Genomic DNA, 27,080 nt, shown 5'->3' on the forward strand with positions numbered 1-27,080 from the left:
GGATTTTCACTGGAAATAGCTGACCGCAGGCACACGACAAGCACAGACTTTCCACTTATTGTAGTGGATTCATCAATGAGCACACACAATTTTCTTTCATTCATCATCACTATGTCATTGACTACCTTCTTTTTCATTTCAGCTGCAATGTGATCCAGTATATTTGCACATGAGTTATTAGAGTGCAAAACTCTGCCCATCTTGACACCATTTAAGACTTGCAACTGGACATCTATTGGCATGTCTGTAAAGGGACGCCCATGCTTGCCAATCTTATAAGCTGTTCTAAACACATTGCAAGTTGAAGCGTAGTCAGCCTTTCTCATATCTTCAATGTGTTTTTGCATTGTATTTTGTGTTGCCTTCTCTTTTATTTCAACTGCTTTCTTGTGATAAATTGAGTCTCTGTGCTCTTTTATTTTCTTTCGTAGTGAGTTTTGTTGTGCAGCCTTGTCCCTTTCAAAAGACGAGATTAAGCACCCACTCCACTCCTGCGACACTCTCTGCCCTTGCTGCATGTCCACGCGAGCACAAACTTGACTACACACACTACAACCCAACTTTTGATTTCTGCTGATCAGCCACTTGTAATTTGTGGAGAAATACCGGACTTGTGCTTGGGACCAACATTCTGGCCACTCATGCTCGCTAACGCGGCTGTTGTCATCGGCAGAAATGGTGTCATTCTCGTCCTCGTCGTCGCAAAAAGTGCCGTCGTCCGCGGCTGCGGCACTAGTGCAGCTTTCATTAGCTTGCGTCTGACCTGCAGCGATATCATTCTGGCTTGGTGGGGTGTCAGCCAGCGAGTCCTCTGATTCTGACCTTGTTCTTTTACTACTCAGAGTGTGAAGCCAGGAGAGCATATTAAGTGTTCATTGTTTTTGTATTTTAACCGAGCAGCTGTTTGCGCGTTTTACACACCCTCTCCGGACCACATTGAGTTGTTGACATGACAACGGCAAAAGCAACGCATGCGCTTTTCACTTGTAAAACACATTGGTGTATGGGTAATGTAGTCTCTGCTCTCGGTGGGACGAATTAGGAAGCGTGCTTGTGAAGGGCGCTCTGAAAAGCGGCAGCGCAGCCAAACGATTATAACAGATGTGCAAATGAGAGTACCGGTACGCTAAAAGCACGTTCTGGGCGCATGGAGAGGTGGCGGTACTCTCAAGAGCTATATTTAGAAGTGGCGGTACTGAGTACCGGCGCGTACCGGCCCACTTAAAGCACTGTGTAGACCTCACCACCATTTTCCTCCTCCGTGCACACAAACTTCAGCTGCTTGTAGCAGGAAGGAAAACACATCTGATATGTATTTAATCCATTATTGTGCAGATATTTAAAGAGCCTTTGTAATGCAAGTAGCAACAAAACTGTAATATTATTACAGAATTTAGTACAGTAGTGTGTTGTATTACTACATTACGCTAATGTAAATGTGTTATTTTGGAAAGCATTACACACAACAGTAAACCAGTTACATCAGGAGGTGTCCTGGTAACAGTCAGTGCTGCAGGGGATTTCATTTGTTGTAATACCAAAAGTGACCACTTGTACCTAAAACTACACCATTTGTGTAAAAGAAGTAAAGTAGCCAAAGTGCAGATGATAGTTTAGGTGTTGATTTGGATTTTACATTTGGAACCACACATCTGTGTGTGTGTGTGTGTGTGTGTGTGTGTGTGTGTGTGTGTGTGTGTGTGTGTGTGTGTGTGTGTGTGTGTGCTTGAAAGCTTTGTGATGAAAATTGCTCTTCTAATGACCGTCCCAAGGCAAAACCATGGTCTGGTGCCGCCACCTACTGACACTTAAGTGCACCAGCAAACCCTCCAGCACTGTCAAGATGACAGAGTCCAAAATGCACAGCATCTGAGACCAGAGAAGTTTGGGGATGCATGCTCAGGGTGCTGTGATGGCTTTAAGGTAAAATAAATAAATAAATCTGTGTCCTCCAAAGTTTCCAGACACTGAATGCTTGCTGTATTTAAATTAAAAAAATGTTCTATTTCCTGTGTTTTAATGAATCAAATATCATATTTCCTTCACTGTCCAATTGCCCTTGAACCTGGACTTCATGTGTATCACTGAGACTTGGCTTAACACACCATAATACTTGTTGTTGAACATATTTTGACACTGTCCCCTGTTTACAGCATACAGCTTTGCATAGTGCCTGCTGCTGATTACCAGTACAGTCATTGGTGGGGACTCCATAGGAGCTGGTAATAGCATGAAGTAAAGTCACCAATGATAAAACTGCTGGTTTTAGGTTATTTAGGCTAATTCTGGCTGTGCACTTTTTATTTAAATAAAATGAGTAAGAAAATACGAAAGAAAAAAATAAATTTAGTGTGACAAATACTTGCACACACTCACACGCACATAGAGACAGAGAGAACAAGAGCGACATTAAGGAAGTGGGCGGGCTCTCGTTGGTAATATTAACAAAAAAAGATGTAAAAAAAATCACAAAACTGAGAAGTGCTATGGAGGAAATTTCATTACAATTTCAGTTCTGTAAGTATTTTATTTACATGTTATGTGTTAAATTCAGTGTTTTAGTGTTTAAAAATACAAAAAATTTTTGGAGAAAAATAACAACAGTTTGGTTTTATCTCTAAATGCTGTCAGTGAATGAAAACTCTGTTTCTCTGAACATGGAAATATAGAGGGCATGATCTATAATCTCTATTTTATTATCTCTGTGATAGCACTTTATTTATTTGTTTTGCCATAAAGTTAAGTTAAGTATGTTAATTAACCGTGTGTCATTTATCTTTAGTTCTGATCTCATGGCTGCTCTGCTTAACAAACCAAGGTCAGTAACCTTTTATCACAGTTTAAATCTTTTTAATTATTCTGCTACTCCCCAGGTTTGAGGCTTTCAATAGGAATCTTCAGAGCATACATTTTTGCTCCTCAGAGCAGAAAAGTGCAGGAGTTACTAATAACAAATAAACTAAATTATGAATTTAGGTTAGCTAATTTAGGTTCTCAGGTCTTGGGATTGTGCTTGTGATCCTAATATTAAGTCCTACTAGAACGGTTTTCATGTTGTGTTCTGGTCAAATTTAACCCATTTAAAAGTTTTATCTCTTAAACAATGTAGTTAATTTGATTAGACTGACCTAAGATTCCATGAGTTTGTCCACAAAAATGATTTCTTAACATTTTCAAAAAAATGTGAAGCTTTGATGTGTAATACTATTTTGAGACATGCCTCAAAAAGTTTTCAGTTCATTATGTAGCAGCTCCAATACACTATAAATGAGGCTCTTTTCTAGATATTTGATCACTACACTAGTGAGGAGGAGAGAGAACGGCTCCTGACTGAGTCCATCAAAACCATAATGGTAAATGTGACTTACAACATCAAAGCATACACGAGTCTTAATTCTAAGTGGTGTTTAGAAATGAATCTATCAGGAGTTTATGGTATGCAGAGTCTGGTCAGACAATTTCTCGGGCAACTACGACACTTCATGTTGTTATGGATGATTTGCTTGTCCTTGGTCTTGTGATACAAGACGAGGCTGTCGTCAATAAGACAAACTGGCAGTGATCACAGGCATTTGGGACAAGTGTGTGGAGTGCCAGTCACTTATCTAGGTCCTAAATTCAAACATCATGGTGGATGAGTGCCTGGTCATTTTTAGGGAGGATTGTCCTTTCATACAATATATGCCAAGCAAACAGTTTAAATATGGCATGAAGATATGGGCAACATGTGGGCAACAAGTTATGCTTGGAACAATATGTCTGTGAAGGTTCTCAGTCATCCAGGTCATCGTAGTCAAAGGAGATTGCAAAGAAAAGCGTCTGGACTTCTTTAAGTTACTTGAAGACGTTTCACCTCTCATCCGAGAAACTTCTTCAGTTCTAAGGTCAAATGGTGGAGAGTCCCAGATATAAACCTAGTGGGAGTAACCCCCCACAGAGGGACAGAAGGACCCCCTGATGATCCTCTAATCACCTGAGCCAAGGTGTGAAACTGGGTGTGAAACTCTGGGCCAATCAGCCAGAGTTTCGCTCATTGTGTTTGCATGATAAGGTGGGGCCAGGTTTCACATGAACTTACTTTTTTTTTTCATATAGCGCCACGAGGTTGAGATAGTTGAGGTTTTCTGCAACAAATGAAATTGTATTTTACATGATGATCACACTTTTTGTTTGAGCTGAAACATGTATGTGTGACAAATTTGCAAAAAAAAAAAGAGAACTCAGTAAAGGGGCAAATATTTTTCACAGCACTGAAATAACATTAAAAACATATCAAATGTTTAAAATGGGAAACTACACAATTTTTAAGACAAAAAAGTCACTTAAATTTGATGGCAGCAACCTAGATCAAAAAAGTTGGCACGGGCTACCTTTGACATATCCCCTCTTTTACTAACAACCGTTCATAAACATGTAGGAACTGAGCTGCTGGAATTTTATAGTTGTGGTTCTTGGTTTCTAGTTTAGTGAACCTCTGCCAATCTTAACTTCTGGAAATTCTGTCTCTCTAAAATGCTTTTTTTTTTTTACACCCAATCGTGTTAATAACCTGTTGTCATTTAACTTTTGCAACTATTTTGTTGCAAAATCTCCTCCAGCTGTTTCTTTTTGCGACCACTTCCTTTTCCTGCCTGTTGTCCAAACTTTTTTGAGACCTGATGCTGTCATCAAATGTCTCTTTTTTAGAATTTGATTAGTTTTCTATGTTGTATTATGAAAAAAAAACAAACACTTGTTTAAGAGACTGAAGAAGTCACTTAGATGATTGGTAAAACATTTTTCCCACTAAAAATTTATGCGTCCGGATGAACAGAATAATTTATTTATTTATTTATTTATTATTATTTATAATTAATTGATTTATTATTCAATCAATGCATGCATTCAAAAAATTCCATGATCTGTTATTTGCATCAGACTTAAGTTACTATTTCTAGATCTCATCAATGATTTATGTTGAAATTTAGGGGGATGACAGTATTGATGCAACTACATGACTTTATCATCTCTATGCTTGTGGTTATGGCCCCGAAAATCACAAAAAAACATTGTACAGTATTATATGAGCTGCTCATTCTTTAGATTTGGTGAAGGGTTTCTGTGATTGAATGAATTTGCAATTGTATTAACATTATAAGAAAGATGATTTTTCATTTTAACACTTCACAGCTCGTCTGACTGTGAGTCCCAGCAGCTCTCAGTTCTTTATTAGAGACTCTGTGTCTCTGATCTGTGAGGAGGACGACAGCTCTGCTGGATGGACTCTGAGGAGAAACACAAGTAAACAACAGAGGACTCAGTGTGGAGATGGGTGGGGAGAAGCAGCTGGTTCTTCCTGTAACATCAGCTACATGTACACATCACACAGTGGAGTTTACTGGTGTGAGTCCAGAGAGGGTCCCATCAGTAACATGGTTAACCTGACAGTCGCTGGTAAGCTGAGTGTGTGGAGTTAGTGTTGATGAAGCTGTGTGTAAATGGATGAAATGCTGTAGTTTGTCTCTGTGTTGAGGTGGATCAGTGATCCTGCAGAGTCCTGTCCTCCCTGTGATGGAGGGAGATGACGTCACTCTGCTCTGTAAAACAAAGACCACTCCCTCCAACCTCCCAGCTGCTTTCTATAAAGATGGCTCCCTCATCAGGAAGCAGTCTACAGGTCACATGACCATCCAGCATGTTTCCAGGTCTGATGAAGGCCTCTACAAGTGTGACATCAGCGGTCATGGAGAGTCTCCATCCAGCTGGATCACTGTCACAGGTGACACACTCACCTGTCTGTGTTTCTGCAGCTTTCAACATTCACAATGTGACGACAACTTAATGACTGTGTTTGCTTTATTTTAGAGAGAAACACCACCACACCTCCACCTACATCAGCCTCCATTAATACAACCACTTCTGCTGGTTCCTCTCCTCCTTATCTCCATGTGCTGCTGACTGTTGGATCAGTCTGTGTTGTGATTCTACTGGTGTTAGTGATTCTATTGGTGAGACGATGTGTTCACAGGAAGCCGAAAGGTGAGACTAAGAATTATTCCTTTAAAAAGTTATGTAAATTATTTTAACATGTAATTTACAAACATGTTGAACATTTTAAAAAAATAAAAGAAAAGTGTTCATTAAGCCTGCTATAGAATAACTTTATTGATATTTATTTTGGTTCATTTTAGATGATACTGGAAATGCTAGTGAAGATGACATCGCTTACACTGACCTCAGAATATTACATCACCAACAAAAGCCAATCAGATGGAGCAGAGGTAATGCTTTATGTGCAGTGTGTATATATAATGTATATATTTACAGCTGAGTTTTTAATGTTTTTCAAAACATTTAGTGTTTCTTAACAAAAGTGTTCTTCAGTTCCACACCAACATTTACAGAGCTAAAGACAGTACTCTGTACATTGGTGACAGTTTAATTCTCAGCTACTATTTTCTAATTTTCTATCACACAGATGGCCTAGTTTCGTGTTTATGTTAGCTCATGTTTCCTAAACAATTCACTGTATTAATATTAAATTAAAATTGTTTCACAGATAAATTTTTTCCAAAACTTGTGTGAAAGCCTAAAAATAATCCCTTTGTTCTTCTGTGTCTTTAGACAGTTAACCGTGAAGGCTTTTTTTCCTTTGCTTGTTGGACTGTTTGTTTTTTGATGCTGTGGTTAGTCCGTTTACATGAGCTAACAGCTCTGTGGTTGCTCTGTTTCCTGTTTCTAATGAGAGCGCTTCAGCTGCTCAGGTTTTGCTAGAGGGCTTTTAAGAGAAGTAAAGTGTGTGCACAAACACCAACTCTCAACCTCAGTAAACTCATTGCAATGCTGTTCACCTGCCAATATGCCAATTTTTATTTTTGTTTTACGGAGTTAAAAATTTAATAGTTTGTGTGACATATTGACAGGTATTGACAGGTAGTTTAAAGCTGGTGCGTCTTTTTGTTTGTTTTTACACCACTATTGTTAGAAGAAATAAAACTGTATAGTGCCGGATTATAGGAAGTGTCATGTACAGTCCTGTGAAAAAAAAATCATCTTATTTAGTGTTGGAAAAATTAGGTACATTCTTAGTGCATTCACGGGAATTAAGATGACATGTAACCGCTGGTTTCTGATAATTATATTTAATTAATTAAGCTGTGTCAGAATCTCTTCAAACAGATGTTTAAGGAGTGTGCTGGTCTAAAGCATTCAGGTGTGTTTTGATGCAGTGCTATATGATATAGATATGTCCACCTGTGTTTGCCAAGGAAACAGCTTTATAGAAAAGGTTTGCAAGGATGAAGTGGTTTGTTTAAACAAAACACAAGACTTATAAAACATAAACAACATTGTTCCTTCTGGAGCAATGTTGGATAGAAGAGACCAAAGTCGAGAAATCTGACCATAGTACACAATAACTTTATCCAGACTGTCCACATGTGTTTAGTATTCAGTCTGAGTCAGCCATATTAATGGGCGAAGTGTGGGGTCATATCTCTTAATCTTTGATATAAGTTTTTTCAATCACAGGTGTATAAAATCAAAGTGAATGTAGTACTGAAATATGATGTCACCATTGCAACAAGTCAGTTTGTGAAATTTCTTTTCTCTTAGATATTCTGTGATCAGCTGTTATTAGTGCAGTTAGATAGATTTGCCATAGCAACTCACCCATGAAGTGGTAGACCACATGAAGTTACAAAGTGCTGACTCAATAACAAGAGTTCCAAACCTTCTTTTGGTAATGGTATCAACACAAAAAACTGTCCATTGAAAGTTTTACGGGATGGGTTCTGCTCTTCCTAGTATGATGTGTATGTGACCCAGTGCTTTTGTTCATGTGGTTCAGTGGCATTTGGTGATGTAGTTCATTAGTTTTCTTAGTCTCTCCAATTTGACTACTCAACAATAAAGGAGTAGAAAAAATATGTGGACATTAATATAACAACAGAACGTTCTGTATAGCTGTGTCTCTGCAATCGTGTCCTCTGTCTGTATTTTATTGTGCAGACTGTGATCCAGCTGCAGTCTACTCAGCAGTGAGAACAGAAGACGTCAGTTATGGACAAATTATCATCAAAGATAAGAAAAATAAATCTAATATAAGAGGTAGGAGTGCTCATTATTTTTTATAACTTGTAAAAATTGTATACACATGCACAAGTCTGATCTCCACTCTAATCTATGCAAGTTAAAGTTCTAGCAACAGGATTTGGGTCATCATCATCATCATACTTCCCTCTTTTTCTTTTTAGTTTGAACATTTTTGACTTTAATAATGAGACCCAGCAGCTGCAGTGTAATCTTAAACATACTGAGCACTTTAACATCAAGCAGGGAGATGTCAAAAAGGCCTTCCACTTTGTGAAAGTGAATAAGTTTCATGGACCTGCTAATAGTTGTTGTCATTTGCTCAACAATCCATTATATTTTTAAAAAGTCTTTACAGGCACACCACACACCTATTGTTTTGAAGGATGTTGTTTTATTGCCTGTTCCTAAGACTTGTCATCCCAAAATTTAAAAAAAAAAAAACAAGTTTAGTTGCTCTCACATTGGTTGTGATGAAAGTTCAGAAACTTGTGAAGTCAGAGATTTTAAAGCAAACTGAACATGTGCTTGACCTCCTCTATAGAGGAATGGAAGATGCAGCTGCAATCTTGCTGAACCTGGTTATTTAACACCTGGAGGGAAAAACCTCTCATGCTTGATTAGTGTTTGTTGATTTTTCTTCAGGCTTCAACATAATTTAGCCTGCTATTTTAATCTGAAGGCTTTTAGAACAGTTCAACATGAATAAAAATCTTATCGATTCAATTCTTGACTTTTTAACTAACAGGACCCAAAAACTTGATTGAATGTAAGTGCGGTCCTGTCCAACCAGGTCTGCTCCTCGACTGGCTCCCCACAGGAATGCCAGCTCTTGTTCTTACTATTTATCCTGTACACAAATATTTGTTAGAGTAATTTTGAAAATAGGACCATTTGAAAATAAGCAGATGATTCTGTTATTCTCTGTCTGCTCCGGGAAAATGAATCCATCTGTGGCTCAGTTTGTGCTGATTTTGTCAAATGATGTGATGAGTCCTGCCTTCAGCTGATGATACTGAAGAACATATCATTTATTTTAGCAAAAGCACACATACACACAAAGTTGATTTTATTAAGGGTCATACTGTGGAATGTTTTCAATGTTATAAATATCTTGGAACAGTTAATGATTCAAAGCTTAATTGTACTGTGACACTGTGTGCAGAAAGGTCACCAGTGACTCACGTGTGAGAAAGCTTTCTCATTTCCACATTAACAAAACCATGATGATTTTTTTTGTCATTCTTTGATTGAATTAGTTTCGTCTTTTTCTTTGGTTTCATGGTTCGCATATTTATCTATAAAGAACAGAAACTCACTCAATCAAATTGTTAAGTGGTTTAATAGGCTGATTGGTGAACCACAGCTGAACCTAGTATCCCTGTACACCAGTTACAGCAGTTGACTAGCTCAATTTTTGTTGACTCACACCTGTTTCATAGTGAGTTTCACTTTTTTTTCCCCTTCTGGGTAAAGGGTTTTGTTCCCAAAGTGTAAAACTAGAAGGTTTAAAAATTGCTTTGTTGTAGCAGCCGTTAATGAACAAATTATAGATGTTATTTTAATTAATTAATTTATTTTTGGTGTACCATGTGCAATTGTTGTCTGTTATGGCTGTATTAAGAGTGTGCATGTTATGATGGATGACTCACAATTGCAGACCAAATATACCTACAGGTACGCTGCATTGGTGGCTGCCCACTGCTTCACTGGGTGAATGGGTTAAATGCAGAGGAACTATTTCCCTATGGGGACTAACACATACACATTACACATTGTGCAACTTGGAACGTGACGTTGTGCCAGAAACCTCTGCTGCATTTCCAACCCACCTATAGCCATGATTGCCTCTAGAGAATTGCTTCGGTCATTATTTTATTTAAAATGTCTTTTTGCACTACAAATTCTGAGACAAGGATATAAAACGAACAACAAAGAGAAAGCACAGAATATAATGGTAATAGGTAATGTTGTGGGTCGTTGTAGGTAATGTTGTAGATTGCACAACACATATACATCCTGTGGTTTCAGCATGTTTTCATGAAAACAGCACTGTGGTCCGTTAGCTTAAATACTGTATAGCCTTCGATATCAGTTCTATTTAATACTTTCACATTAGTGCGATTAAAAAAATAAATAAACGTTTTTGTGTGATTATTAATGAAATAGTAAGTACATATATGACTGCACCACTGAAGTAATGTCTGCTATGTTTTTATTGTACAGAGAGTGATCCAGCTGCAGTCTATTCAGCAGTGCAAAGAGAAGACATCAGTTATGGTCAAATTATCATCAGAGACAAGAGGAAAAAATCAAAAAGAAAAGGTACAGCTGCTCTTTTTTGTCTCCATCATGGTTTAGAACTTCAAAAACAGTCTACAAGGTGTTCAGAGTAAAGAAGAAAAACCTGAATAGAAGTTTTATTCCCTTTTACAGGGTCAATATTTGTTGTGAATACTAGGATGCTGTTTGGTTATTTCTGGTGGATTCTGTTAGCAGTTTGCTTGCATGTTGCAGCAAGTTGGAGTTCCTGAAGTGTGTAACTCGAGTGAGGGTTCAAGGCAGAAATCAATCTTAATACAGGAGAAAAATCACAAGTGCTTAAAGGGAAAACAAATGAGATCCCATCCCTTAAACGCAGGCAGTAATTTTTACTGGAATACTAAATGAGCTGGAGGTTATTGTTTTTTTTCTATGGTGGTATGAGAACCTCAGAAACAACTCCCCTGTTACATAGATGCCACATCCAGACTTATGAAATGCATCATTTCAGCTCCTTGGTGATTGGCTCAGACCATTCATCCATCTGCTTAATCAGTTATGGGCTGTGGGAGCCCATAACAGAGCTAACATGTACTGCCAAGTTAGGGACTGGAGCGAGCTAGCATATATGCAAATACCGAAAACTAAGCAACAGATAAGGTTTGGTTCCCAAACTTTTTTTGCTAGACCCCCCTTTGTTTTACAAGAAAAATGTTCGCACACTAGGGCTGCTACGATTCGCCGACTAGTCACAATTACGTCAACTATTAAAATTGTCGACGACTTATTTAATAGTCGACGCATTGTTTGATAGCCGGCTCATTAGAGCCGGCGAGAACAGTGAACTACTGCCGGCACGTCTTTGGCTACTCAGGTTAAACATGATATATAAGTCACTTAGGTAACTTAAAATGTTACTCTTTGGCTTTTTTAGTATTTTATTTGTTCCTGAGTACATCGATTTGGCTGAGATTAAAGTTATAGTTTTCACACAGCTGAATAAACGTCAAACAGGAAACTGATTAAATAGAAGTGTGAGATGGACAAATTTACTCCAGTGTCCTGTTATATTTTAGATAGCAAGGAGCAGATGGCTAATTTATTAAAGTCCACTGAGACATTCTGAAAATTTCATTAAAAGTTTAATAAACTATCATCTTGTCTTTATTTTTGGTTAGCACAGACCTTAAAGACTATAAGCTGTAAGCTAATGATAGTTATATGAGAGCAGATGCATGCTGGTGCACAGTGTTGGGGAGTAACGGAATACATGTACTGCCGTTACATATTTAAAATACAAAATATGAGTAACTGTATTCCGTTACAGTTACCGTTTAAAAAGGTGGTAATCAGAATACAGTTACTTTGATGAAATAAATGGATTACACTGCGGTACGTTCCTGTTTCATATTGTCGCGGGTCAGGACTGTTTGGGTTTTGTTTGACAGCTACGTTCTGTTGTTCCAGGCGGCAGCGTTACGGTTGCCATGGTTACAGGGCGACACTCTAAGATAAGATAGAACTTTATTAATCCCTCGGGTGGGTTCCTCTGGGAAATTCGACACTCTCTCTCTCTCTCTGCGACTGTGTGTTTCCTGGGTGAGAGAGCGCCTTTTCGTTGTTGTTGTTGTTGTTGTTGTTGTGCTAAGCTAACAGGCAGAATGCTACAAGCATAGCTCTAAAGAATGTAGCATCATGGGCAGTGTAGTCCGTGCTGCAGGGAGAATGGACTGCCATACACGTTATGGGTCTGTGAGCGCGAGGAGGGAGAAAAAGGGGAGTGGAAAGGTACGAGTTGTCATCCAGGAAAAACGGGAGCTGGAAGTAGGGATGGGTACCGGTGTGGCACCGGTTCTGACATAAACGGTAGTAACCAGACCAAAAAGCAGCGCACATTTCGGTGCTTTATTTCGGTGCTTTTTTTCCCTGAGCTGTGATACACTTCTAGCCAATCATTTTACGTTTCCGAGGATAGTAGGCGGGTCCAGGTACGTACGTTCTTTTAGAGCAGAGCTACAGATTAAAAATGCCCAAGGCGAAGCGGTCAAAAGTCTGGCTGTACTTCACAGCAAAATATGCAAACTCAGCAGCCTGCAACAAGTGCTGATACTGTCAAATGAGGTAACACCTCGAATCCGATGAAACACCTGGCGACGCATAGCGTTTTTTTTTAAAAAGCCAAGAAATGCGCTGTATTTGATAGCTTGCTGCGAGACCTCACACCGAGCGCATCTACTGCGGGTGTGGTGCCTGTTATCAGACCCGGAGTTAGCAACATCTCCAAAAACACGAAGAGGAGAGTCCTGCCTCCTAGCCCTGCCAGTGTAGCAGAAATGATGACGGATGATGATGCAGCAGCAGCCGTTCTTCTCTGGGCGAGTAGCTTAATGTTGTTCGTGTGTAATTTACGTTGTGTAGGCTAACCACGTTATTACATTAATGCATGTAAGGTGAACTAGCAAACATCATCATAGCTACATGCGGCTGTCTTCTTGTTTGATGGCAGATACTCCCTTCACCCTGGCCAAAAAGGCTAAAATGACCAAAGAAAAAGAGGGAAACGGCTAAACATGAGAGGTTTTTGGATAAAGTTTGTGTTTTTTCCATTGTTTAAGCACTGCTTCCAGCCAAGAGTGATACCATATATGCCCCATAGCTGCAGAAAAGGCTAACATTGTTATCGTTTTACAAAAACCAGCTGAACATGAGAGGTTTTTGGACCAATTTTGTGTTCTCCATTCTTTAAGCACCAGTTTGAGCACCGTTTGAGCACCGTTTGAGCACCGGCACCGTTTCAAAAGTACCGATTTGGCACCGGTATCGGACAAAACCTAAACGATACCCATCCCTAGCTGGAAGCATGTAAATATAATAATAACCACTTCAGCCAAGAAGAGTGCCTGACGAGCCCAGTTGTAAGTAAGCTATTAAGACTCGACTGTACACCGTGTTCGTGTTTTCCTCCGAAACAATAAGTTCCGTTGGAGCAGTCTTTCAACGCCTCTCTCTGTCTCTGGCAAGAAAAGTTGACCCACACAACAAAGTAAAGCTATTTTTTGGCTACGAGCCGACAGGGACCCCGCCGTATTAGTCAGAGGTCCCTTTACTACAGTTCGGAGTCGCGGACCTTCAGTAATAGTAATAAATCACACAGCAATAGTACATTCACGTTGTTGTAAAAAGCATGATAATATATTAAGTAATCCAAAGTATTCAGAATACGTTACTGTCATTGAGTAACGTAACGGAATACGTTACAGAATACATTTTAGGGCATGTATTCTGTAATGGAATACATTTTAAAAGTAACCTTCCCAACACTGCTGGTGCATAACCTGTACGTTTTACGTCCAATGGACGCATGATAATTTCCTAATTCTCTTCGGGATTAATAAAGTATTCTGATTCTGATCTGATTAGTCGACTAATCGCAAAAATCATCGGTGACTAGTCGACTATCAAAATAATTGTTTGTGGTGGCCCTATCGCCCACCCCCGCACAAACACAACCTCCAGCCACATATTTTGTTTTCAAACTCCATTGCGGTTTATTTCACACCTCAAACATGTAGTAAACAATCAAGTAAATACAAGTAAACTCCATTAAATTAGAGTTAGTAGTGTATTTTATTACTAACTCTTTTACGCTATGTCCAAACCTACACAGGTATTTTTGAAAACGCAGCTGTTTCGTTCACACGTAAACGGAATTTCGAATCACCGAAAACTGAGATTTTTTTAAAACTCCTTTTTTGCGTTTACGTGTGGACGAGGAATACAGAGTTCGTCACGCAACGTCAAAGGTATGTGCCTTTTATCACGTTACGCTGTGCGCACATTATTGTTTACATGAGATGAATTGCAGAATGGCAGATAGAGACAGAATACTGTTACACGCTTCATATACACACACAGTTACTGTCCCTCCATTTACAAAGGCAGAGGCGTCACGGTGTAACTATTTTACGTGTAGTTGTGTTTTTCCTGTGTAATAATATTCAACATTGCTATCAATACATTTTTCAAAAAATGCCTCTCTGTGCAAAATGGGTTTTAAAAACATAAACAGCTGTGGGATACTGTTTGTCCGTGATTTAGACAAATCGTGGCAGGATCAGCCTGATTATTTGTATCCCACTGTAACTTTACTGTATAAAGAGCTAACATCTCCAACATGTCAGGAGTAGTTAGTCATTACAACAAGTGTTTGTGAACTAAAAATCAAGAATGTGGGACACTGTTTGTCCGTGATTTGAACAGCCCAGCGCTGCTCCCGATGAAGGGAAAACCAATTATGCAGGGGAGACCTACCTCGGCACTTGTGCAGGTGAAACCAAAGGGAAGATATGCTTCACCATATTTTCTAGTCTTTGGCTTGAAAGGAGGTTGGTTTGGAAACATATTTAGCTATGCTTCATCTCCTGCTTTGGGTTTGTGTGGGAGCCCTGTCAAAAACCTGACCATTATGTCCGAGCGTTCTTTTTTTGTTTTTTCTTTTCAATGCAATGCCTACAGTCAATTAATGTATACAGTCAATGAGACTGTAGACATTAAAAAGTCCATAGGAGAGATGGTAGCTGTGCCCCAGGGTGGCTGTGGCTACAAGGTAGCTTGCCATCACCAGTGTGTGAATGTGTGTGTGAATGGGTGGATGACTGGATATGTAAAGCGCTTTGGGGTCCTTAGGGACTAGTAAAGCACTATATAAATACAGGCCATTTACCATTAAACAAGTATCATGAGATAATAACAAAATGCAAAGATTGGGGACAGCACTTGGAACCATAAGGCAACAAAAAACTGTGAGAAATAATTTAGGCTCTGCCTGTGAATCACTCTTTGCTTCTCTTCTTCCTTCCATCCCATCTTTTCCATATATCACTCTCCACTTGCTGTCGATCTGAGAACAAGGCACAACTTGCTATTGCAATAAACTATAATCTAATTATCCACACCTAACAACTCTTGCAATCCATCTAAATAAAACACACACATGCACGCACACACAGTGACATTTTAGACCTTCTTCAGAATACTGTATATACTATGGGCATCACGGTGCTGATCCAGAATCCTTACATTATTATTTATTACTAGAGCTACAATAATAAAGCAATGAGGGGGAAGTAATAAATATGAAATAATGTCATTATGATGATTCCATTTGTTTCACTATCCACTCTGTGCAGGGCAAAGCTTATTACATTTTTAAACTGTAGAGATACAATAATTTTACTGCTGTAAAATCCAAATTTTGTCTTATTTAAAATATAAATCTAATATAATTTGCTTCTTAATGTATGTTCTTTAAAATACAGCGTGTGTTTTTTAAAATATTATAATAATGCATAATTATGTGGACATGCATATTAGATCGTTTTTTAGTGAAATATAATCCCTCCAGAAAGGCAGGAAAAGCCCGGACACTTACTTTAAAACTAAATATGTTTCCTAAAACGGTTTCAGTGCAGCGTTTTTCTTGAAGTTGCAGTGCAGCGTCTTTCTTTTTGCAGCGTTTTCCTTTTTGCAACATTTTTCTTTTTGCAAGTGTTTTCTGAAGTTGCAGTCCGTTTGGCCTCTCAGGGCCACCGTAATTTATAGAGCAAAAGAGACAAAACGAGTTATCCGCAGCTCTCATTTTAACTGGACATTACTTAGTTCCTCCTACGCCGGGCGGCGCATTGGGCAGCTAGTGATCTCCATCCAGCGACTGCTTCAGCTTCGTCCCAGGCAATGTCGACAGTTCTCAGATCGTCCATGAATGTTCGACGCCATGTGGTCTTTGGTCGGCCTTGCTTTCGCTTGCCAGTGCGTGGACGCCATGTCATGGCAATATTAGCTGGGCGATGAGGGGGTAGGCGTAAAATATGGCCCGCAAAGCGGAAGTGCCTTTCTGCAACGACATCGGTTAATGGGCAGGTGCCTGCTCTTCGTAGGACCTCCTCATTTGTTATTCGGTCCCGGTAGGAAATTCTCAGGATTCGCCGCAGGCCACGTTGTTGAAGCACGTTCAGGTGTTGAATAATTGCACTTGTTGAGTGCCAGGTTTCACTAGCGTAAAATGCAGTAGGAAAGACGATAGAGTTCAGTAGTCTGATCTTGACCCTAACATTCAGGGAGGTCGAGTTCCAAATAGGTTGGAGACGTCGCAGGACACCAACTGCCTTCCCTACTCTGGCGTCAACATCCCAGAGACCCCGTCATTTGAGATGATGCTGCCAAGATATGTAAAATTCTCCACCTCTTCAGCATGTTGTTGGTTGATCATGACAGGAATGCGGGCACGTGCATAGCCAACTCGGAGTACCTTGGTTTTTTTGGCGCTGATTCTTAATCCAACTTTCGTCGCCTCCCTCTGCAGGGCCGCGGTCAACTTTTTGAGGTCTTCCTGAGTCGAGCCCCGCAGGGCGATGTCATCTGCAAAGTCCAAGTCAGTGAGATTACACGCTTTGTGCCAGGGCACACCGATGCCAGCTTGGTCAACTGATCGTCGCATGATGAAGTCAATTACCAACAGGAAGAGAAAAGGGGATAGCACGCATCCTTGTCGGACGCCAGTATTGATCTTGAAGAAATCTGTGCAGCCGTCATCCGTCCGGATGCAGCAACGGGAGTTGGAGTAGAGACAACAAAAGGCATCTACAAACTTCTGAGGGACTCCATAGTGGCGTAGGATAGCCCATAGAGTCGGCCGGTGGACGCTGTCAAAAGCCTTGTCGAAGTCAATGAAATTAATAGAAATCTTCCTTTGGTATTCCAATGTTTGTTCTATGATAATGCGGAGGGTGAAGATTTGCTCGACGCATGACCGGCCACTCCGAAACCCAGCCTGCTCTTCTCGCAATCGTTCGTTCACTGCGTGTCGTAGCCGATTCAAAAGAGCGAGGCAAAACACTTTCCCGGGTACCGACAGCAACGTGATGCCCCGCCAGTTGTTACAGTCACCCAAATCACCTTTTTTTGGAAGTTTGATGCTGGTGCCTTTTGTCCAATCATCGGGTACATGTGATGTTGACCAGCGGGCGTTTAGGAGTCTTGTAAGGGCAGCTTCAAGATGGGGTCCGCCATGCTTCAGCATTTCGGCGAGGATTTCGTCCAGGCCTGCGGCCTTTCCACTCTTGAGGAGTCGGATCGCTGTCTTGACTTCAGTGATGTTGATTTGTCCGATATCGACAGGAAGAAGATCCATAGAAGGTGCCAGGTCTTCGGCCTCGAACAGTTGGGGTGGCTCATGTTGGTTCAGAGTATCGCGGAAGTGTTCGACCCATCGTTGGTCTTGTTCAGCTGCAGTAAGGAGGACACGTCCATTTTTGTCTCGGATTGGAACACCGCGGCCACCACGAACCCCAGTTAGATCTCGTACAATGCGATATAAGGTTCGGGTATTGTTCCGATCGGCTGCTCCTTGGGCTTCGATGCCTTTAACTTCGATCCATTCGCGCTTGTCATGCCGGCAGCTGCGTTTGACCTGTCGGGCAAGGTCTTGGTAGGTGGCCATGGCCCTCTCACGCTGGTCTGCAGAAGCATGCGGGTCAGAGGCCACCTGGTCCCGAACTGACTTTGCCAACCGACGTTGATCTATAAGTTCCCATGAACGGTCGGAGATCCAGCGCTCCTTAAAGCCGCCCTGTCGGCGACCAATCTTTGATTCTGCTGCACCGACCACAGCCTCTTTTAGCTCATCCCAGAGTGTATCTGGATTTTCGTTGTTATTTCCTTCCGCAGCAAGGAGCTGGAAGCAGTTTCTGCCGTATTTGCATCTTTCAGGCGTTGAACGTTAAAAGGACTTGGCCGCTGCAGTCGTGGTTGGAGGCACTTCAGGTGAAGTTTACATTTGGCAATTAGCAGGTAGTGATCAGAGTCAATGTCGGCTCCACGCCACACTCTAACATCGCTAATGGTGGATGCCCAGTGGGATGATATGCAGATGTAGTCGATCTCGTTTGTATATCCGCCACCGGGGGCCTTCCACATCGCCTTGTGTATCCGCTTGTGGCTGAAGAAGGTGTTCTTGATGGTCAGCCGGTTTGCCGCACAGAACGAGATCAGCCGCCCACCGTTTTCATTTGTCATTGCCGCGATTCCAAACGGGCCGATAGTCGATTCCAGGCCGTCCCGGTTACTGCTTATTTGCGCGTTGAAATCTCCGCCCACGATCAGCAAATCATGACGCGGGGAGTTGTCAATGGCATCCTGGAGCATCGCATAGAAACCATCCTTGTCAGTATCGCCAGCCTCTTCTGTTGGAGCGTATACTTGAAGAATTGTGACTTTCACATGCCTAGCTTGGAAGTGAGCCAAGATTAGGCGGTCTGAAATGGGCTTCCAGGCCAGCAATGATGTTGTTGCACGTCGCGAGAGGATGAAGCCCATGCTGCGTGCATGGTCTTGGGCATGGCCAGAGTAGAGCACCATCTTTCCATCACTAACCATCTTCCCGCTTCCTGCCCATCGCATTTCTAAGATGCCCAAGATGTCCATACGGTACGAGTCAAATTCATATAGAAGCTGGGCCAATTTACCTGTTTGGTACAGAGTCCGTTAACTGGACATAAAAATTGTTTAAACGATGGACAAACCATCATATTTTACATTGGTTTTTTTCACACCAGAGCATAACATGTTAATAAGATAATGAAAATTTGTTTTGAAGTGTGTTTTTAGCAACTGTTCTTTAACTACATCAGTAGTTTTGTTTGTTTTAAATTCTGAGTGTAAAACCACAAACGACTATTTCCTTTTTTTGTTTCTATGAAACTGACATGTGAACACAGAATTCTATTCATATAGCAGACAAACATTTCAACATTTCTTGCCTTGTTTTGTCGTCGTGCAGTTATTGAGTGTCTTGTGTTCCAGCGGGGTTTGTGCCTAGATAAACCCAACACTAGCATTTTCCTTTCAGTGCTCTAAATAACAATATAAAGTTCTACATGTAAACTGACTGGGCACAAAGCTGCTAAGCGCTGAAACTACACGATGAATGTACCAGCTATCAACATGTCAGGATGTCACAACACAAAAATTACGTTCATGTCACATCCAAAATGGAATGTAATTGCATTAACAGTAAAAACAGTGTATATATAGATGTGTTATACATAAGAGACAAATATTGTTCGTTTAATATGTTGGCATCATTACATTTGGCTCAATGCTTACATATATGTGTAAAAAGAAAATGTACGAGCTGTGATAACTGTTTCTGATAAAATGAAGAGTAGACTGATGTATTAAATATTCCTTTATTGGGTGAGAAAATCCGACCATGTCATAACTGCTTTAAGTCATACAGAATAGATATCAGAGCCTTAAACAGGCTGACTTCTGCTAAATGGGTCAAACTGGGCAGAAAGTATACAAACACATAACATCCTTATAGAATATGATATAACACTATAGATCAACTTACCTCAGAATATATAAAGCATATAAACAATTACAGCAATATGATGCAACAAACACAGCAGTGCTACTAATCCAAAATACTCAAAGCTTCATAGAACTGAAACAAACATTTATTTTTAGTTCCATTCTGCTGCTGATACATACTTTAGGTTTCTGAATATTAAACTTGTTGCTGCCTTTCATGGTGTGAAACTTGAAGGCCCTGAGTACTTTCTCCCACACTGAAAACACTGGAATGATCAAATTATTTGAACATTGCCTAATAAGACTGATTCAGGACAGACAATTAGTTATGTTAAACTTTCCTAGCAGTCCTTCACAAACAGGGAACAGTCTGTCTATTCTCTCCATCTGTCAGCTGCTGCTGGCTCTTCCTCCTCCTCTTCCTCACACACTGCTGAGTTTGTCCTGGTGGATCATCAGGGGTGCAAAGCCTCACAGATGATGTTCAGCAGTGGGTCCCTCAGCCTGTCCTCACTCTGGACACTTGCAGTTGTCACACATGGAAATCAAATGTGTGATAAGCTGCAGGATTCAAACACAAGTGTAACTTATAAACACATGTTCATACTTTTATTACACAATCAGAGAGAAAGAAACAGAGAGAGAGTGCAGGACAGACAGACAGGTGACAGTCTCAGGTGTACACTGCTACAAACAGGAGGATTTAGTGTTTGTGTTATTACGAGTGCTAAACAAGAAGAGTTCCCAGATGGTACAGTGGACACATGTGTGACTCCTGTGATTAAAGCATCTTTCTTTCAGCTTAACGAGTGAACCATCAGCTCGTTCAGAGGCCCCCAGAACACAAGAGACCAAGGAAGACCAACAGAGGGGCAGCCGCGCCACTGTCCCAGAAAGAGCTGAGGAGAGTCCCAGATGAGGGCTCACTCAGCAGCCGCGGAGCAGAAGCCAGGGGGAGTTGCAGTGACGCGCCCGTGAGCTCCACCGGCAGCCAGCCGTGCCTGAGTGACCGAGCCCCAGGCCGAGAGGCCGGGGGCACCCCACCTCCGAAGTGGCCCGAGTGAGCCCCAGGCTCCAGGCCCCGATAAGCGACTGCCAAGGAGTGAGCCGGTGTGTACCTGGACGCCCATCCCCGGACACAAAGAACCACCAACGCACCGATGTCTGAGGGAGTCCGCCACTGGCAGGGGAAGTGGTGGTTGGGGGAGATAGGCCTCCAAACCTTGGAGGGCCTGAGATGTCCCCAGAGAGGTGGCGCCTGACACCCAACCTGACATATAGACACAGACATACAGGCACACACAGATACAAACATCCATTCCCGCCCTCATGCTCTCATATGCACTTACTCCACACTCAACCAACGTGGAGACAGACATAAAGAGACGCTGTACACACGATCACACTCCCCAAGCGTACTCTACAAACCGGGTCTAGGTACCCTTGCCCCTGGAGGGGGGAACTGCACCCAGACCCAGGTGGTGTTACCCTTTTCCCTGCGGTGGGGGGAGGCAAAACGCGTACTTCAAGCGTGCAGACCCTGAATTGGGACACAGCCCATGTGATATTTTAAGATGGAAGTGCTTCTGTGAAAAGAAAATTCTGTCTTGCACAACGCGCATAATACTTTATGTCAGTCGACTGTTCCGTCCTGTTATTTTTTTAATACCCAAATTTTTATTTCCACTTCTAACCTCATATTTACATTTTTTCTCCTGTGACATTAAATGTCAAAGGTCAGATGAAACCATTATGTGTTGGGCAAACTGAAGCTTCTCTTCTGCCACCTACTGGCTGTTGTTGCCTTTATACACAGAGCTTACACTCATTGGCCACTATATTAGGTAAACGTAAGCACTTTGTTTGACCCTTGTTTTTCTTCAGGACTGCCCTAAATCTTCATGGCACAGACTCAAAGAGGTGCTCGAAACATTACTCAAAGGATCTGGTTCATATTGACGTGATAGTGACACAAGTTACAGTCAGCATCCATAAAGAGTCCTTAATTCTCTTGGTGTTACATGTGTGACACACATTAAGAGGAAACTGGAAGCTGAACTAGAGCTCACAGTGCCAGCTGATTATTGGATACGTTCTTTTGTTTTCTAACAGAAATCTCACCAAATTTCAAACCTAGATCTGCTGTAACATGATGAGTGTAATTCAACTAATTCAACTGAACTGGGCTCCAGCTGTGTTAAATGTATTTATCCCTGGAATTCTCTGGAATTCTGGTGAATCTTTAAAACACTAATAAATAATGGAAATGTATTTTAATATTTAAAGGAAAACCAAATATGGAACTATAATGGAATTTAATGCAGAGAGGATCTCAGTCATAAGCACAAGGATACAGAATTACTTTAACATCAGGATGCTTTGGTCTTATGTTTGGGGAAGTCATGTGTCTGTTCTTTTCAGGATTGCTGAGATGATTTTCAGGAAACATCTCAGGAGAAAAATGCCTGAAAGTCAGACCCTGAAAGACACATCAAACACACAAAATTTGTTCCAAAATACAGCGACGTCCCACTTTTTCACAATATAGCCAACCCGTTCTCACTCCCAAAGCGTAACATTTTACGCTAGGTGACAAATCGTCACCATATTACGTTTTCGGCTACCCACCACGTTCCTAAATGACGACCTCGGAAAAAAGAGGAAATAAATATGAGAACCGTCTGGACTGAATCTACACATGTTCGCTCTTTTTCTTCAAATCGCTTAGAAACACGCTATTTAACATCATTAAAGTCCTGGTTAAGGTCAGGAATAAGGTTATGGTCAGGGCTAGGGATAAGGTTAGGTTTAGGGCTGGAATACAGGGCTGGAACGTCCACTACCGCGGGAGCGTCATTGCACTGGATTCCAGCCATAACCCGCCGCGTACCATAAGAACGCCGAAGGTCTCCTTTCGCGTTCCCCAGGAACGCCGCGGGACGTGACAAAACGTCGACATGTTACGCCTCGGGAGTGAGAACGCTCTGATATAGCCCATGCCATTTGAGCAATACTAGCGGTCATTTTTGGTACTGCAATGAAAAATGTAAATATCCTCCAGCACTGACTGTTAACAGCAGTGGTCTCCAACCTTTTTTGCACCACAGACTGGTTTATGTCCCACAATATTTGCGGCCTTTAAGGTGTCGCAGATAAATACAACAAAATTAATACCAGTGCCGGTACAAAAAAAAAGATTTATTCATAACACACGGGAGAAGACCCAGAGAAACAGAGTTAATGATAAAAACGATTTTAAAAAATAACGATAAAAACCCTGAAAACCATTCTGAAAAATTTCACACTCGAGCCTCAACTCTCGCGGCCAGGTACCAAACGACTCTGATCCGTGGGGGTTGAGGATCGCTGGTTTACAGAACATCAAATGCACACAGAGGTTTTTCTTTAATATTTCACCAGATCTTAGAAATGAAATTCTTAAAAGTTTCAGATTTGTGGGTCAAAGGAAATGTCCATATTTTTAAAGCCAAGTGTTTGCTTCCTGCTTTGTTTTTAACCACTGTGCCCACTAGAGGGCACTTTATTATAAACAGACGCTGCTCTGAGATATTTGTTGAAAGATTACGACACCTTTGTGTTTCCAGTTTGTGTATGAGATCACATGATACATAAATGCACTCTTATTGGTTATTTTAAAAGTTTGCATCTTTTACAATAACTTAGAGACTCTGCTCCTGCTCCATGTGTAAAACACTGTACTAAGTGATGGTAATATGTATCTGTTCACATAGAAACAGAATGAGTGCAGATTGTATAAACTTGTTCACAGATAAATATCACATTCATAAACACAAACTACTTCCTTTGAAAACACTACTGGAGTATGATAAAAGAAGTGTTCCTTGTTCTAAAACACATGACCCATGTTATGGTGGCATAAACTGATTCTGACTGTGACTGAACTAAAACCCAGATATATCAGTGATTGAGGACAGACATGGATGTCCCCAGTGAGAGAGCTGGACCACACATATCAATAAAACAGTAACTAAGATGAATGTGTGCAGCGTCTTAAGCTGAAAAATCTCCAGAGACATGTTTTTTTAAAGAGCATCTAAAATAAAGTCTCACAGATTTCATTTCCTTGAATCAAAACTTTAACCACTGACACACGCACAACCTTTATTTGAAGCTTTTGTGTGAAGTTTCCAGCCACTGAATAGTGTTCATGTTGCTTTTAGTCTGCGGCTGTGGTTGTATTTATTTTTTTCTTTGTTATCTGCTCTGAAGAGAAACATGCATGGGTTTGCCACAGCAACTCATACCTTCCATCAGAGATTTTCATGAAACCCACAGAACCACACGAGAAGAACAACAAGTCAGACCAAAGTTTATTGATCCTGCAGAGAAAACAGGTCACTGCTGTGGAGCACACATAGAAATCAAATATAAAGAGCAGGAAAGTTACTGAGTATGTTAAATAAACAGCATTCGTTTTTATACTAGTTCTATACTATATATTATTGCTTAATTATTAATGAATGTGTGTTGCTAATTTGACAACACAGAGACAATTTAAGGCGGGATGAGGTAACTATTCATTCTTTCTTTTTATATATTTTTATTATATATATTTTTTTTATTATATATATATATATATATATATATATATATATATATATATATATATATATATAATTTTAGCTTTTACATTTGATATATATTTACAAAAATCTTTTTTTTAACATGAGGTTTTAAGAGTGTATTTAGTGAGAAGAATGAGAATGTATACAAATCTGTTTTAAAATGAACATCCTCAGGGTTGAGGACCAGCAGCTAGATTTGAATGTTTGGTCTGGTGGATTACTTCAGTGAGGAGTAGATCACATTTGGCTCTGGTAGAAACTCTGAAAATAAAAACATACACAGTTCAAACAGTATGAGACCAGTCAAAATGAAGATAATGCAGAAGTCATTTTTGGGATAGAATTTTCCTCAGGAAACAGTTTCCAGTTCAACAAATCTTCCCCGTTTTCCTGTTGTTCTTATACATTTTGACAGCACTAATTTATTTGAAGCAAAATGCATCAGCTGCTGCTCATAACCTGAATCATATTAACGTTACATGAATGAAACTCAGAACTTTGTTCATTAGTTTCACATTAAAGGCCTTGCAGTCAAACTTTCATAGCTGACCTTTTAATGTGAAAGAAACCCACCAGGAAGCGTTTGGTAGTTCATGTAATGGAAGACAGTCTCAGCACATTGTAGACTCATTTTACATGATCATATGGGAGAGTGATACATGTCAGAGTAGCTGATGTTTGTTCTGGCTCACACCAAGTGAATGTGAAAGAGAACACTGGTAACACCCAGTCCAATTAGCATAATCCCAATGCTGCAGCTAACATGTAATTTTTTTTTATTTAAATATAAGGTAAATATAAAGAACATTATTTAATATTTAACATTTCTGTTATATAGTACAACAGGCATTAGATTTATTTTGGACATTTTGGCAATTGTTACAGGTTGGAGTCAGTGAAGTCTTCTCCTGAGCAACAGATGTTGGCACTCTTTAAAAAAAACCAAAAAAAAAAAAAAACAACCCACGAATACTACAGAAGTAAAAGAAGTCCAAATAGGGAGTAAAGAATTTGCAGAGATTTTTCAAATTTTTCTCAAGAAAGTCTCAGTTTTTCAACTGTTTTCCTGCCGCTTCTTAATGTGGGAATCCTAACCCTTTAGAGCCGATCGGAGCGGGAACGCTCTGTTATGCGTAACTATTTTTAAATCCCAGTAGCACTGCAACCACGTAAGCTAGCGCAAAATTTTTTTTTGCATATGAAACCGGAGGAGTTGTACTTACATCTTATGCCATCAGCTTGTCCTAGGTCACGGTTTCCTTCCACATAAAGCTTTGCAAAAACTGCATAAAAAGCGCTTGCAGGAACAAAAACATAATATTCCAGAAACACGCTTTACCGATCCGATCAGCTGTCCATAACACTTCCTACGTTGGAATAGACGTCAGCGCGAACTTTTGCATTTCCGCCATTACCTGCCCGAAACCGGAAGTGACGTCATTTTCGCGGAAATGTAGTCTTTTTTACGATCAGGGCCTCAGGGCCTATACTGCTCTTTTTAAAAGTTATCTTTGACTTTATGACTTTCTGTGTCGTTTCTGGGATGCTTAGGACTCTTATTGCACTGCTGGAAATAGTTTATTTTGATGCATATGCTGCTTTTTTGCAAATTTGCACTATAATATTTATTTTTGTTTTTCCTGCAGTGTATAAAAATTGGTGTATTTCAAAAATAAAACTATGAAGACACTCAAAATAAATTTCCTGTGGTGGGAAACTATTTTGTGCAACTTTTTTGTATTTACAGTTTTGAGGGAAAAGCCACTTAAATTTCTCTAACTACAAATATATGTTAAAAAATCAAAAACGATTTTCAATTTTTTTATAGTTTATTGCACTTTTTTGCAATTTATGTAATTACTATGCACTTAATGAATACATATTATTAAAATCTGGGCTATAATGGTTGTATTGATGTATAGCAACTTGAAATGCTCCCAAAAATGGCTCCACAGCATGTAAAAATATAATATAAGCTCTGGCGGACTTGGTTCTATGGTAGGTCTTAAAGGGTTAATCTCTGAATTCCTATACTGACAGAATAGGTTTTCATTGAGAGCCCTTGGCATTTACTTACCTGGACAACTGAACATGCATTTAGATATGCTGACATATCATTGAAATAGTGACAAAGACTGACAGACGTCCATGCAGACCGAGGACGGTGAAGGACAATAACAGTTTGATATTGAAACTTTTATTTGAGTAAAGGATGTGCATATTTTTCCCACCACTGGTGTAACTTCAAGACTTTCAATTTGCCTCTTTGAACCTGAGGTTCCTCGTGTTGTCTTGGCTCATGTCTTCAAAAACGAGAGCTTCCCTTTCAGGCAACAAACTAATTTTCTTTCTTAGTGAATAAAGAGCATCGGTTACCTCTGGGTCTGTTTGGTTTGATGGTGATTTCTCCATAACTTATATCTTCAGTTCTCACGTCTGAGTAGACTGCAGCTGGATCACACTCTGCAGAGTAAAACACACAGAGGACGTCACTGCAGATACCACAGCTTATAAAAAATACTCTTAGTGCACAGGATGTGCATTAAAAGAAGAGTTATCATTTCCCAGGTAGCTCTATGAAAACCTTTCACAGAAACTGTCAGGGGCTTTCAGAAGCTCTGTGGTCATCTTTCCTGTTTCAGACAAACAGCCACATTATTTTTGGTTATTCGTATTTAACACCAGAAGAAGACGAAATACACATTTTACCACAAAATATAAACCAGACTCACACTTTGTCACACTATATGCACACTATCATCGACCTTG

General features: G+C 40.3%; 3 long non-coding RNA genes across 3 annotated transcripts; 2 read left to right on the forward strand and 1 right to left on the reverse strand.

Annotated features, from left to right (window-relative positions):
* Window positions 1-1,694: 1,694 nt before the first annotated feature.
* Window positions 1,695-5,280, forward strand: LOC120717143. Its single transcript, XR_005692098.1, has 2 exons — window positions 1,695-2,818; window positions 5,170-5,280. It is a non-coding gene; the product is annotated as an uncharacterized LOC120717143 (long non-coding RNA).
* Window positions 5,281-5,711: 431 nt separating this feature from the next.
* On the forward strand, window positions 5,712-11,207 carry LOC120717140. The gene is made up of 5 exons (XR_005692096.1): window positions 5,712-5,758; window positions 5,845-6,018; window positions 6,171-6,260; window positions 7,990-8,088; window positions 10,297-11,207. It is a non-coding gene; the product is annotated as an uncharacterized LOC120717140 (long non-coding RNA).
* A 12,339-nt stretch (window positions 11,208-23,546) lies between these two features.
* On the reverse strand, window positions 23,547-27,064 carry LOC120717141. Its single transcript, XR_005692097.1, has 3 exons — window positions 26,688-27,064; window positions 24,412-24,572; window positions 23,547-24,087 (listed from the first exon to the last, which is right to left on the reverse strand). It is a non-coding gene; the product is annotated as an uncharacterized LOC120717141 (long non-coding RNA).
* Between the last annotated feature and the right edge of the window lie 16 nt (window positions 27,065-27,080).

Source organism: Simochromis diagramma, unplaced genomic scaffold (genome assembly GCF_900408965.1).
Source record: "Simochromis diagramma unplaced genomic scaffold, fSimDia1.1 OVJJ01000493.1, whole genome shotgun sequence".
NCBI lineage: Eukaryota > Metazoa > Chordata > Actinopteri > Cichliformes > Cichlidae > Simochromis > Simochromis diagramma.